This window comes from Ischnura elegans, chromosome 12 (genome assembly GCF_921293095.1).
Source record: "Ischnura elegans chromosome 12, ioIscEleg1.1, whole genome shotgun sequence".
In the NCBI taxonomy this organism is placed as follows: domain Eukaryota; kingdom Metazoa; phylum Arthropoda; class Insecta; order Odonata; family Coenagrionidae; genus Ischnura; species Ischnura elegans.
Genome location: NC_060257.1, coordinates 92,354,275 through 92,367,968, shown reverse-complemented (window position 1 = coordinate 92,367,968; position 13,694 = coordinate 92,354,275). Strand labels below are relative to the sequence as shown.

The 13,694-nt window shown below is 38.3% G+C and overlaps 1 protein-coding gene across 1 annotated transcript in view; it reads right to left on the bottom strand.

The window, feature by feature from the left end:
* The window catches only part of LOC124169667 (piezo-type mechanosensitive ion channel component), a 301,915-nt gene that overhangs the window by 249,766 nt on the left and 38,455 nt on the right, over positions 1–13,694 (bottom strand). The window lies entirely within an intron of this gene.

Here is a 13,694-nt window from a genome sequence, read left to right as displayed (position 1 = left end):
TCGGAAGAGATACTATGGAGCAGATGACGAAGGAATTAAAGCAGAATAAATAGGTAGGAGCAAAAATATAAGCTAATACGATAACTGATTGTGAGTGGAGAGCTACGCCAAACCAATCTTAGGATTGATGTCCATCGATGACGATGAGTACCAGTAAAAATGAATATAAATAAATATGTACAATACTGTTCACTTTTACATCCATTATGTGAAACATCATATGCAGAAAAAATAACCCTCTTCCACCTGCCCATGAATTACTAGTGATAAGGAACTTTTGTATAAAATTACTATTATCGGAGCAGACAAATCGGAGTCGTACATGACGGATAACGATATCTCATTCCTTTAAAAGGTATAATCAGTCATGTAGGAGGGCAAGGGTAAATATATAACAATAACATAGCATTGTGGGGTATCTTCCATTATACGAAGTTAATGAAAAATTCTCATAAGTGGCCAGGTGAAATGCAAAACTTATCCCTACTAGACTACTCTACTAGTAAATATGATTTAGACTACCGTATTCTCAAGATCTTCGCTACAGATTGGTATGAGAACTTTACCACCTTAAATACCACGTCCGACAAAAAGGCATTGGTGATAGCTCAACATTTCCGAACCTATTTCATATTTTCTCAAGTTCTTCACTATAAATTTAGATAAATTCATGGGTGTATATTTAAAAAATATGTAATATATTTTATAATACAAATGTCCCAGGTACTTATCCATAAACTAATATGGAAAACCTTCTATTGACGTATAGACAATTTCATTGATATACTAGGACAAAATTGTAAATGCATGCATTCACAAAAATTATAAATAAAATATTGAACACAAAGTAACGTTGTGTGTAGCCTTTGCTGGTGTTCAGCACCTTAAAAATCCCTCGAAATCTAAGTCTCAAGTTGGGTGTCATTAAAGTGTGGATAATTAATTTTGTTTTTTTTTTCATCATATTGATAGAAAATTTTCACAAGATACAACGTGACTCAATTGATTTTAAAGATAACGGTTGAGAAGGGTGTGCTGCATATGCTCTGCAGATTTGAATTTGATGGCTTTGATTATAAACAAGTAATTCATCACGAAAATAGGCGGATCGAGCGGAAGTGACTCTTAAGTATTTGAACACCGGGTGCGCTGATCTAACTATTCAACGGAATCCCACAGACAGCCGGTTTTATTATATCTATGTAGTTTGCGTTAACAGGGACATGACGCTTCTTAACTTAAGAATATTTTAAAGTATGAGTACAGTAGTTCAGAACAACATTTAAAAAGAGGTGCCCTTATATTTTAATTCTGATTTTTATGCTCCGAAAAACCTTAACTCAAAATCTATAAAAGAGGCCATAAGTTTCAGCTTTCTCGGTGAAATGACTCGCGTCTGCAGAGAGTTGAGATTATGGCAGTTCTCTGAAGGCCGTTTTAAACGGGGCACGTAATTGCACAGGTTACAACTGCATTAATTTCCCATGCTGGTGTGGAATTGCGCGAATGCACGAATGAAATTAGAACGGGGGCTATTTTTCGATCTCACATCAACGCATTGTCGCATGCGTTCTAGAAATTCACCGCTTTACAAGACGCAATTCTGACTGTCAGTACGCAAGTCAGATTGTGCAAGTACGTGGCCCGTGTAAAACGGCCTTGTAACACAGCAGCGTAACATCCTTGGTCAGAGAGGACACAATCATCCAAAGGCAATCTCATAATATGCACATGAGCCGTTATGAGAGCAGAAAGTTCTCGCGGAAAAAACCGGCTCGACCGATGCAGCAAGGGCAGACAAGGGAGTGGAAATTGAATAGAGGCACAGCCATGCACTTGTGCAACCAAGAAAGGTGAGACATTCGCGTCATGTGCTTGCTGTGAGTGTATGTGGGGGAGGGGAGGGAGAGAGGAGCACCTTCCCTCCTACGGCGAAGGTAGTCCCACCGCAAAAATTCCTTGCCCTCCGGAACTTCCCGAGGCTCAGCGAGACGCGCCGCGAATCATATCCAAACGATAAGAGCTCAAATGACGAGGTTTCAACTGCTATTTTCAGCGTTTCATCCCGAAAAATCTAAATAATACCTCTTAAACTGTCTAAAAGGCTTGTGGCGAAGGGTGTTAGAACACCAGCCGGCACACACAAAAAGGAGAGCCTTGGAGGTACCGTAGAGTTGGGTGACTTAGTGACTGGTGGGGTGACTATGTGACAAGAGGTTTATTTTTCGTGTTTTTTATCTCGCGCCGCGAGAGCTCGTCTCATGAAAGAGATGTACTGGGCATTTCATTTGTCAGTCATGGCGCGACATGTTTCGGCAGCCAGATGGAGCTTCTTAGCACGTATATGATGCCATATACGAACTTTCTGATGCCATTGTCAAGGAATACTATTTTTTACTCTTTCGGAAAAGGAGGGAAACTTTACATTGTGAAAACGTTTCTGTTAAAGACACATCTAAAACAGGTATTCAAATTTGTTTATGAATATATAGGTCAAATTATTCTAGAATATCAATTAAATAAAGCCATTTTTGTTGAAAATATGAGACAAAAACTGGAATCCATGCATTTTGCGTGGTGACTTTGTGACACGTAAGCTTGTCAAAAAGTCACCCCGCCATGATTTTACGGAAAATTGTATCATTTTTCTTTTGTCTTTGCGACACTGAGAGGAAGATGAAGACCAATAAAAAGAATTGAGGTGCGAGGGCCTAGAGGAATTACTGCAACCACTACATGTCGCCGTATTTAGAATTCTAAAACTGATTTAGCGTGCAATTTTTTCGGATTGGTAGCAATCAACGTCCAGTAATCGGTGCACGTCCGTTCCAAAAGACGAAATGCCTATTCTGTTAAAGAATATTATGGACAAGCTGTAGGAAAACAGTAAAACTATCTCCAGTCAGGATGCAGGAAGACTGGAATTATTCCGCTCAAAAAATGGAATTTTTCCTAAGACTTTCGAAGGCCGTCTTGGAAGAGAGCCTACCGTCAGTACCAGGAGTGGTTGGTAAGATCTTCATAGAAGAGATAAATAAAAATAGAGAAGAGGTTACAGGATGCCGTGCCCCAAAGAGGAGGAGAAGCGAGGATCCTTCGAGGTGAAAAATATCAATTAGGGAACACCCAGTTCATCGCTTGCAAAAATTCTATACCTTTGCCAAAGCATAAAAGACTTGTAAATTAAGTAAATTTAGTTTTTTTATTTGTCAAAAATTGTGACATTATTCTTTCAGCGTACTTTGTAACCAAAAAACAAATTCGTCACAAAGGCACCCCACTCGGTGGGGTGGCTTTGTGACGACGTTTTCCCTTTATATAGTTGTTCATATTAAAGATACAGATTTTTTGAGGACATTATCTTTAAAAGGAAGGTTGAAACTATCATATGACGTCATCCGTTTCAGTTTATGTTAAAAATTGATCATCGTACGAGCGAAAAATTGAAAAACTTGTCACAAAGTCACCTCATTCTACGGTATTTCACTAACGAGTCCCACCGAGCATTACTTAAAATGCCTTTATTGTTCGTGGGATAAAGGAATTTCTAATTATTAACATAAAGGAAATACGCGCACTGAGTTCAACAAAGCATTTATCAAAGTTATTAATTACTCGCGGGAAAACCGACTCTCTCCTCCAATCCTTTAAACGATAAAATATCCCTTATTTTATCGTTTCTTCCGAACATAGACTCCGTGAGCTTCTATGATGATGTTATCCTCTTAATTTGAAATAAACCTGTTTGCTATAGCTCAGGCAATCTAACCATAGCATCCAGCCTCCGAGTCTAGCGCCTTCCATGTATATTCGCGTAAAAGCGGTGTTGGTTTAGATAGGTGAGGGTGAAGCTCACCTCGACCTAAGCCACAGGCGGGTGAAATTCACACATTCACTCATTGGAGCACCGGTATATTTTCCTGGGCATCCCCGCACTTCAACGATTTTTTCAGGTGTCGACCAAACGGTTCACTTACGAATTGAACACGGGACGCAATCAAGTCAAAAAATCATTTTTTTAATGACTTAAGGCCGCTTTACACGGTGAATGATCATTCGAAAGATCTTTCGAAAGATCATTCGAATGATCATTCGCAAGAAATTCATACGCCGGTACCGCTATACACGGTGAAAGATTTCGGTGAAATTTCTGCGCATACTGCGCGATAGTGTATTTCGATTCTAACGATATTTCTGACCGTTTCTCACCACATGATTTGTTTTGGAACTCGCAGACGATGGAACGCTTTGTTTACATGTGCGCTTCAGTATACTTTGGTATTGCTTTGACTTTCGGTGGGGTATGGCGCACTAAGTAATGAGGTGTATTAGAACGGTACGTAGTGACAGCGGAAAACCACTTTAATAAATCGTGCGTTTTGTAATCCTGTAACGAAGTACATAATTGGTTGTTTTCGCTGCAGAGCAAAGATGATTATGCTTCAAGATAAAGTGCTCTGTAACATGATCATAAGGGAACTTAATCTTCAAATGGCTGCCCGAGGTCTTTTCCCTTCCGATTCATTAAATTATAAAGTCAGTGAAAAGATAATTTGGGGAAAATCTGCACATTGTTACTCGTTCAGAAAAATCTTATCTAATGGAGACCAGTCCCGTATTGACGCCGCAGCGTCCAGGTCCATAAAAAAAGAACATAATAAGCATAAAGCAAAAGCTCCTCAAGGTTGAAGGCCGGTCAACCATGAGTTTTTATGTTTGGGGTCCCTTCGGGTACACAGCCTTCACAATGCAGTCGAGCAAAGATCACTTCTGTGCGAGAGAAGAAAGGTAACGGGAAGAGAAAAAAGGAAGCGACCTGTTCTATTTTCGAAAGAGTGCACTTCAGCATCCTCATACTTTTTACAATGAAGTTGGCTCAGTGTCATCTCATTGCTTGCTATCGAAGCAGGTGAAGAAAGTGGACTGTGATATTCATGGGCTAACTTATAGGATTTGCCCCTTGAATTATAGGCAACCCCGTGAGATTGTGACTTCCTAGGTGGGCCAATGTGATGTCACGGCTCGTTTTGGCTGGAATGTGTTCACCAAATAAACAGATATTTTGTCATTAATTGGGAGTCTCACCCCAAACTTTAGCGTTCAAATCATTAAATACAGTTTGATAATTGTAAATCAAACAAAATATAGACGCAATCGAGGAGAAAAACGACGATTTTGAACTTTAAAAATCCGGAATGTTTTTTCCAAAATACTCTATTTTGAGGAATGATGTTTGTGAATTTACTTTCTTTCAAAGTAAATATTAATGATTTAAGCTATCGCATGAGTTAATATGCTTCCAAAGTTTATATATATGATCTTAAAATTCCGAGGTGGTGCTAATGGCAAGATGGACGCCATGCGCTCATATCATTCACGGAATCATTCAAGCAAATTAGGATATGCTCGAAATTTCTTTCGGGTGAGTTCCTTGAATGATTAGAGATAGGCAATATTGTGATCCCATAGGTGAGCCAAGATAACGTAGCGGCTCGTGTTGGCTGGAATATGTTCACCGAATAAACAGATATTGTGTGATTAATTGGGACTCTGACCCGAAACTTTAGCGCTCAAATCATGAACTATAGTTTAATAATTGTAAATTAAACAAAATATAGACGCAATCGAGGAGAAAAACGACATTTTTATTCATTAACTATCCGAAATGTTATTTCCAAATTACTGACTTTAGACAGTTGATGTTTGTGAATTTATGTTCTCTCAAAGTACATATTAATTATTTGAGCTATTTCGTGGGTTACTAGGCTTTCAAAGTTTTTATATAAAATATTAAAATTCCGAGGTGGATGCCAATGGCAAGATGGACGCCGTGCGCTCATATCATTCACGGAAATCATTCAAGCAAATTAGAACAGGCCTGAAATTTCATTCGAATGGTCATTCGAATGCTGGAAATTTCCGTTATACACGGTGAATGATGGATCATTCGAATGATCTTTCGAAAGATCTTTCGAATGATCTTTCACCGTGTAAAGCGGCCTTTAGGAATTTTTGTTCATCACATGGCTATCAGTTCCATTCAAATCACACTGACAACGGGAAAACCAAGCACTCAAAGTTGGGCAACAAGATTTTTGGCGCAAAAAAGGGACCTACTCGGGGAAAAATTAAGAAGGAGAAATAAAACGGGCCCAAGACTTTTACAAAGTACATATATCCATTAAACGTCTCTGTCCATTTTTGCTGCATTAATATTGATTGCTTCGTAGCGATGATATAGCTCCTCAAACTCGATTGCCTTGCTTTTTATAACAGAGAACTCATGAAAGTTTGTTCAATGGCTAAGTATTCATATTATTTAACAACAGATTTATATTAGTTTTATCGCGTCGATGATTTAAAATTTGATAAATTGATACTGCTATCGGGAGTATTCACATTATCGGTTATAGAAATACGCAAGAAAAAACTGGCTTAAAGGAAATGAACGTATATTCTAGCTTTAAAATAATCCACTTGAAATGACAGAATGACATAAGGGAAGTATGCGCTGAGCTAATGGGTAATGCGAGTATAAACACTGCCGTTTGCAGTCCCCACGTGTAAATAATTCACAACATTTAAATGGTCGTACGATGACGACATGAGCATGCCAGGTTGCTAGTCAATATAATTATGAAGATAACTGGTATAATTAACAAGTTATTCTTGTTATCTCAAGAAGATAAGGAAATCTATACAAAGCAGATACTATTACCAGATGTAAACAAAAGCTGTCATCTTTGCTTCACACGCTACTTCACCCAATCTGCATCAAAGTGATTGGCCGGCTGTTTGACGGCCAAGTGCCAATCTTAATGGTAAGATGGTCAAACCACTGCAAGCCACAAGGATTTCTTGAGCATGCTGTACTAGAATTCGTGTCCCGTGCACACTTACCGGCGTGGCTCCTAACTAACAAGTTTCAACCCGAGGCTGGGGGAGTGAACTTATCGATTGCACCGCGCCAAATTCCCACAAACGATCCCAGCCGAGTGTTATGCTCGCGCGCGCCGCCCGCAGTGAGCAATGTGAGTAAGAAGAGCAGCTTCTATTTCACCTCTGACCCCTTCAGGCAACCAGTCTTCTCCTCATTAAATCACCGCACTTTCAAAGATGAGCAATGCAATAGGGTGGTTTCCTTCATCAAAGAAAAGGAAAGGCATTGATTGCGATTCGTTACCCACCATTAGCGTATTCATAATATACAAATTATTTTGTTTCAGAAATACCGGGTTAGACGAATGGCAATGGTCCATTTTTATCCTCATTTGAAAAGGGCCAGATTGGCGCCCATGCGATGCCACTCCACGTGACGTCACAGGGACCTAGTTTCTATACGAGAAGATAGGAGTTATACGTCGTCTGAGGTTACCATTGCATGCATGAGGCGCAGAGCTCAGGGAAACATGTCTTAACAATCACTTATTAAAACTGGCTAAGGTCGGAAAGTTTTCCTCGTTTGATAAGTTATTAATAATTCTTATTTAAGCCAAGCGCTACCAGCCAGCAGGGTACTAGGCTAGCCGCTAGCAGCCTGCGTCGTATCAGGGCTAAGCCTCGCCTCAAGGTCACCTCGCAGGGCGGGAGGGGGAACCAGAAATACGTCACGCGGAGAGACTTCCCGACATTCATACTTAAGCGTCGCGTTTTCGCGCGCTTGAAAATTTTCACTTTTCATTTAATCGCGAAAAATAGATATCGTCATTTAAAAATCTAAAAGCGTGAAATACGTACTCCAGGAGTAATAATCTTTCGATTTAGGCAATAAAAAAAAAATAGGAAACCACCCTATTATCACCGAGACGCATCGACGTAATCGCATTTTTTCGGCCAAAACTTAGCAATTGTGGTTTATCGTTAAGTTTACCTTAAACTTGAATTTGAAGTTACACGAACTTAAAAAAAAAACTATTATTGAGGTTTGATGCAAAGAGGTTTTTAGAATATGTCGCTTATGAAAACATAGCTATGGATATATAATTTTTCCTTTCAATTTTCGCAAAGCATTTCCTTGGCTAAACTGGGTTTACCATATAAGCTCCATCTAATTTAGCTTTTTCTTATACCACCATTCTATTATTATTGGATTTTTTTCGTAATCTTTTTCGCAGAGAACATTTTATTTGATAAATAGTACTAAGACTTCAGAACTAATTATTAACTTTTTTTTTATATTTTTTTTTAATATAATTTCTTTGAGTTGTATTGTTGTACTGTGAATTGTTTCCTGCATTCATTACTTTGAACTATATGGTCTTTCTGATGGTAGTCCCACCACATGTTCTACCTCTAGGGGCTTTTAATACGCTTCAAGTAATTAATTTTTTATAATTCATGTAACCATGGGTGGCGATGAAAAAGTATAATTATCTTTTCCACTTCCAGCCATCCACGCCGAAATGATAAGCGAGTGGCTATACAATGGGCTGAGTCGGTCCAAACCTACGCCCCAGTTTTCCCCAGTCCCGCGTCACCTCACCTCAAGCGCCCCCCATAATAACGCGACGAAATGTAAACGTCAATGGGGTAAGTCCACAGCATTGCACTCAAGACAAACGTCGACAATTTGGGATTTTTATTGGGCCGGCTTTCATTTTTTTAGAATTTGGAAAATTTATGTTTTCCTGGTCTCAAAGTGATCTAAATGAAGTTTATATCCACGAGCTAAAATTTGATTGACTCAAAAAACTGGGAACCTAAGCCCCAACGGCCCTAAGTCCTAAGTCCTAAGTTTTCCTGGTCTCAAAGTGATCTAAATGAAGTTTATATCCACGAGCTAAAATTTGATTGACTCAAAAAACTGGGAACCTAAGCCCCAACGGCCCTAAGTCCTGAGGGCCCAAAGTTAGATTTTTTGGGGGCTGAAAAGTTCTAACCACATGAAAAACGAGAAAGTAAAGCTCTTTAAGTCCGATATTTCGTTATTTTTACGTATTTCGGCTATTATTTTCAGATTTTTCAGCCAAAATAAACTATTTTCGGTCATTGGTACATAGGGCCTTGGGGCACAGGTTCCCGAAATTTTGAAGTAAGCAAATTTTAGGATGTGAATATAAACTTCATTAGGGTCATTTTGAGACCAGGAAAACATAATTATTCCAATTTCTGAAAAATAAGGGTAGACCTAATGTTTGCTACAGTGAACTTAGGAATCACTTCGATTTGAATCTGCTTTTGCAATGACACATATGGACCGACGTCCACGCCGCCGTTGGTTAAACTTACCCAAGATCTATAGCCAATTCCAAAAATGACAAAATGATATTTCAATGAGTACAGAAGTCACTCATTCGAACTAACGACTTCCTTGCATAAGAAAGCACAACTCGATACGCAATTAATTGAGGAGTTTACCATTGTGTTTCAATATGAAGATTGACAGCTTCCACAAAGTAACATCAAAACTGATTTCTGATATTCGTAACGACATACTCCCAGGAGTGGGTGTGTTAAGGTCACACGAGTAATACAAACCGTAACCCTACACTCAACTCCTTCATTAAGTAAAAATAGACACGCCTCCAATGCACAACACGTTGCGAAGCGTGAGATTCGACGAGCGAAAATTCTACCCACTAAAATCATTTACCTTGACTTTGATTGTAATCATGGCCCCCAGAATCCGCGTCACGTGCTCTAGCGATTAAGAAATCTTCTTCTCCGATGGAACGTTTCGCGAATTTGGAGGAAAGATGGCGTTTTGCAGTCGGACACGATCCAGGACACATGGCATCTGATTGCGCATATAGCGACAGAATGTTTACTCGGCATTATCCTTCGATTCTAAATTATATACCGCCATTTTATCGTATGAATACAGGCCCAGTCAAAATCAGTTACTTACCTAAAAACCCTAACCTTTCCTAAAATTTCGCTTTGAGTTGCTTTGTCAAGTCGAATAAAACGATCATTGTCAGAGCTGTGATTTTGCACATTTATTATTCTTTGCACATTTCCCACCAATTTCGTTTCCGATTTCATTTTTTTTTTTTTGTAATTCGATACCACTCTAATGCCGAGGCTGATGCGAATTAAAAATCCGGACAGTAACGCGTCCCATCCAGTCTCTCCTTTTTCACGAGCTAACCGTAGATTAGCAAGCAACGAATACGCATTGGAGGGATCCCCCAGCGAAAACATGAGAGAGGACATCACCCACGCTCGCGTCTTATTCGCAACGCATTACATGTTTCAAATTTGGGCGATCTCACGAAAAAAATTCACGGTACAAAAAATCCATGGAACCAATAGGCGTCACTACCATATGGAAGGAGATAGTCAATCGCACACATGAAAACAAGAGGCACCGCCCTGATGGAATGCAATTGGGCTGAAAATTATCATTAGCCCACGTACCCCATATTGAGGCAATAACTTCAATCTTACGAGCTACGTCAATGAGATATTGGGGGTGTTGGTCGTATTCCAAGGTTTGGCACGGCATGGGATCTCATGATAGCTAACATGTGACTGAAAAATTATTTTTTATATATAAATAGATCCGAGGAATTTACTAAGAATGCGAAATTCTGTCTCACATTGAGAAAATATACTAAACATAGTACGAAAAAGTGTTCATTTGAACTTTCTTAATTACTAAGTCCAGTAACCTTGATCCGATTAAGATTGTTTGCACCAAGACTAAACGTGTGAGTGCAGGAGACCAGAAATTACAGGAAATTTTGATCAGATGGATCTAAAGTTAACGAACACGACGGGTATAATAAGTCGCACGTGGGCTAACTGCCGTGAATTATTATCAGTGCGAGATCTAAACTGGGAACGCAATCAGATGGGTAGGAGGGCAAACAGCTCATTACAGTTGGTCTTATATTGGCGAGGGCCAGAGCGCGAAAACAGATCAGAGCGGCGATCAATATCTTCTCCGCGGAGATGACTAGCCCTGCGCCTCAATTTATTTTCGTTGGCTCCTTCTAGACCGAGCAGTTGTAAGGAGCAGATTTTGGCCCACGAATTTATTACTTATGCCTTTGAACTACGAAGTTGTTATGACACTTTACAGCAAATAATTCTTGTAAGACTTTTGTTTTTGCCAAAGCCCTCATGTCTCCTCAAAAAATAATTATGAAAAAATGTATGCTCGACTGTTCTATCCATTTTCATGAAATGACGAATTTGCGAGGAACATTTCCTTTAAATTGATAGTATAAAATTAAATATTTAGAAGCCTGAATACTGCTTTAATCATTACGATTTCAAGCAGCATTTAAATGTTGTTTCAAATGAATTATAGTGATGATGAATTGGATGGATGAGGCAGATACTTTGTGGAGATCCATTATGAGATATGAAGTGAAACACTTTGCACTTTCCACATAAAACTTTATTAAACTACAGTCGACATGTTTCGCTGCACTGCAGCATTATCAAGACTATTATGTTTCGCTAGATACATTTCAAAGAAAACTTAACCAAATGTAATCCATAACGTTTCAAGAAAATTGCCAAGTATGCGCTTTCTAGCGCCAATAATAATAAATGTGTTTATAATTACTAATTTTTAATGAAAGAGCAAGGAAAAAAAAGAATACATCACTTTTTTAAATTGCCCATACAACAATTACCTCAAAATCATGCTTAAGAAATTCTTGGAAAATATTTGATTCCGCATTGAACTGATAAATTTTTAGTTTATCACTGCATCATTCCATGAATACTGAATATGTATCACACTAGCAGCAGGTGAAGTCAACAACTTTCCACGCCCCTAATTGCGAATGGAGTTATACACTTTGTGCCGCCACAGGTCGAGCATATGGAATAAAAAGATAATGAAAAAAATTTCTAACTCAGGCCAGTGTATACGGAGTTGAACCCAGTGTACACTAACAGTTTTCTAATGCAGCAGCTGCAATACTAGCAAACGTAAATAATCAATTACGTTGGCTAAAAAGCATTGTTGTGTTCTCCCGACCTTGGTCTTCCACGCGAAAATAACTCGGGCGCGAGGCACTATCACAGGAAGACATTAACGTGCCCTGGTCCTAACAGCAAACTGGGTCGCTATACAGGGCGAAGATATACAATAAGTCACCATTAAAAGCAAAAAAAAAAACTATCAAAATATTTTTCCTGCTGAATAAAGACGTAAGACACTGCTTTTTTCCAAAGAAGATAATTTAAGTATCATACGCAAAATTACTGCCAAACTTGAAATGAGATTACCATAAAACCAGTTCACTTGGGCAAAAATAATCGACCTTTATCAACTTCACACACACAGGCGAAAATACGACTGAACAACTTTGAGAAGAAAACCACCCCAAAAAACGCATGGCAACGAGGAATATTAGCTTAGGGAACAGTAGTACTTCAAACATAAGCATTAATTGACACTCCTCATTGAAGCCCGCAGTGTAAAGGCATTACAATTATGAAAACGAGTACTTAACACTACTGCGATCACTGGATAAATTATGAATTCATTTTATTCATTGCTATTCAATCATCCACATGATTCCATATGATTGAACAGCAATGGAATATTCAATTTCTTTAAAAAATAAAGTACTAATTCTACTGTACACAATGAATAGAAATAATATCACAGTCGAAGCCAAACTTAATAAACCAAAATGAACCGGCAAAAAGTGAATCAACTTTAAAACATCAAGGGCATATGGCGAGTTACGCCGATCCAAATACCTGCGATAACAAATAATTTCCAGTCGTCTTCAAAGAGTATCCAAAAGTAAAAAAAAATGCTTCTCAACATGAAAATTCACTTTTTGTAACTCTTTTCTTCAGTAATTCTGCATATAGTTCAATTCTACGATACTCAAACAGTTTTTATTACATATACTCAGAGTAAAAAAGCATTCCTACAATTGAAAACTTCATCGCTTAATGAACGAATTAGTACCATGTTTGCAAAAACGATTTATGTTTTACAAAAAATTTTTAAGTAAAATTTATCACAGTAAATACTGATTCTCCTTTTCAATCTTTTACTTTACTTCACTCTATCTTCTGTAAAATAAAGATAGTGATTTCAAGTATTTATAAAATAACTGAAGAAACATGAGGACTTTTTATATTGAAGTTCTTATTTATATCCCTCAATACGAGGAAGGATAACTCTGCGATCATAGAAAGGAAAATAATGCAATTAACCAAAGAAAAGGGCTTAAACACCCACGTCAGAAATACAATAATAAGATAAACAGCAGCACGCCATTTTCCACCGAATGACTGCATTGAGGAGACAAAAGTACTGCTCTAACCATAAGTTTCATCTGAAAAGGTACGACATAGACTGAATAATGACAATCCGTTAACATGAAAAAATTTAAATCAATTTTTCACCTAGCAAGTCGAAGTCTTTCTCCTTAAATTAATTTTTCAATGCCACATAACATCGGCTGCATCGAATACCAAGAAAACTATGCAATTATTTTTCAGTTTTGAACGAATAAGAACCTCCACATGATGATAATGAGGAAACATGATTTGCATTTTCCGTCTATTGACCAGACTCAAGATTTCATTCTGGGAAGAGCCAATAGAATGCAGTCACCCATGATTTCATCTCGCATTAATGAAGACGAAAAAAAATAATTCGCGACCTTTTCACCTTGAATCATACCTGTTTTCAGAATACGCTCCCTCATTGAAGATATACGAGGCCGGTATATTCAAAAGCAGAACAATATTGAAGCACAGCCTAAATT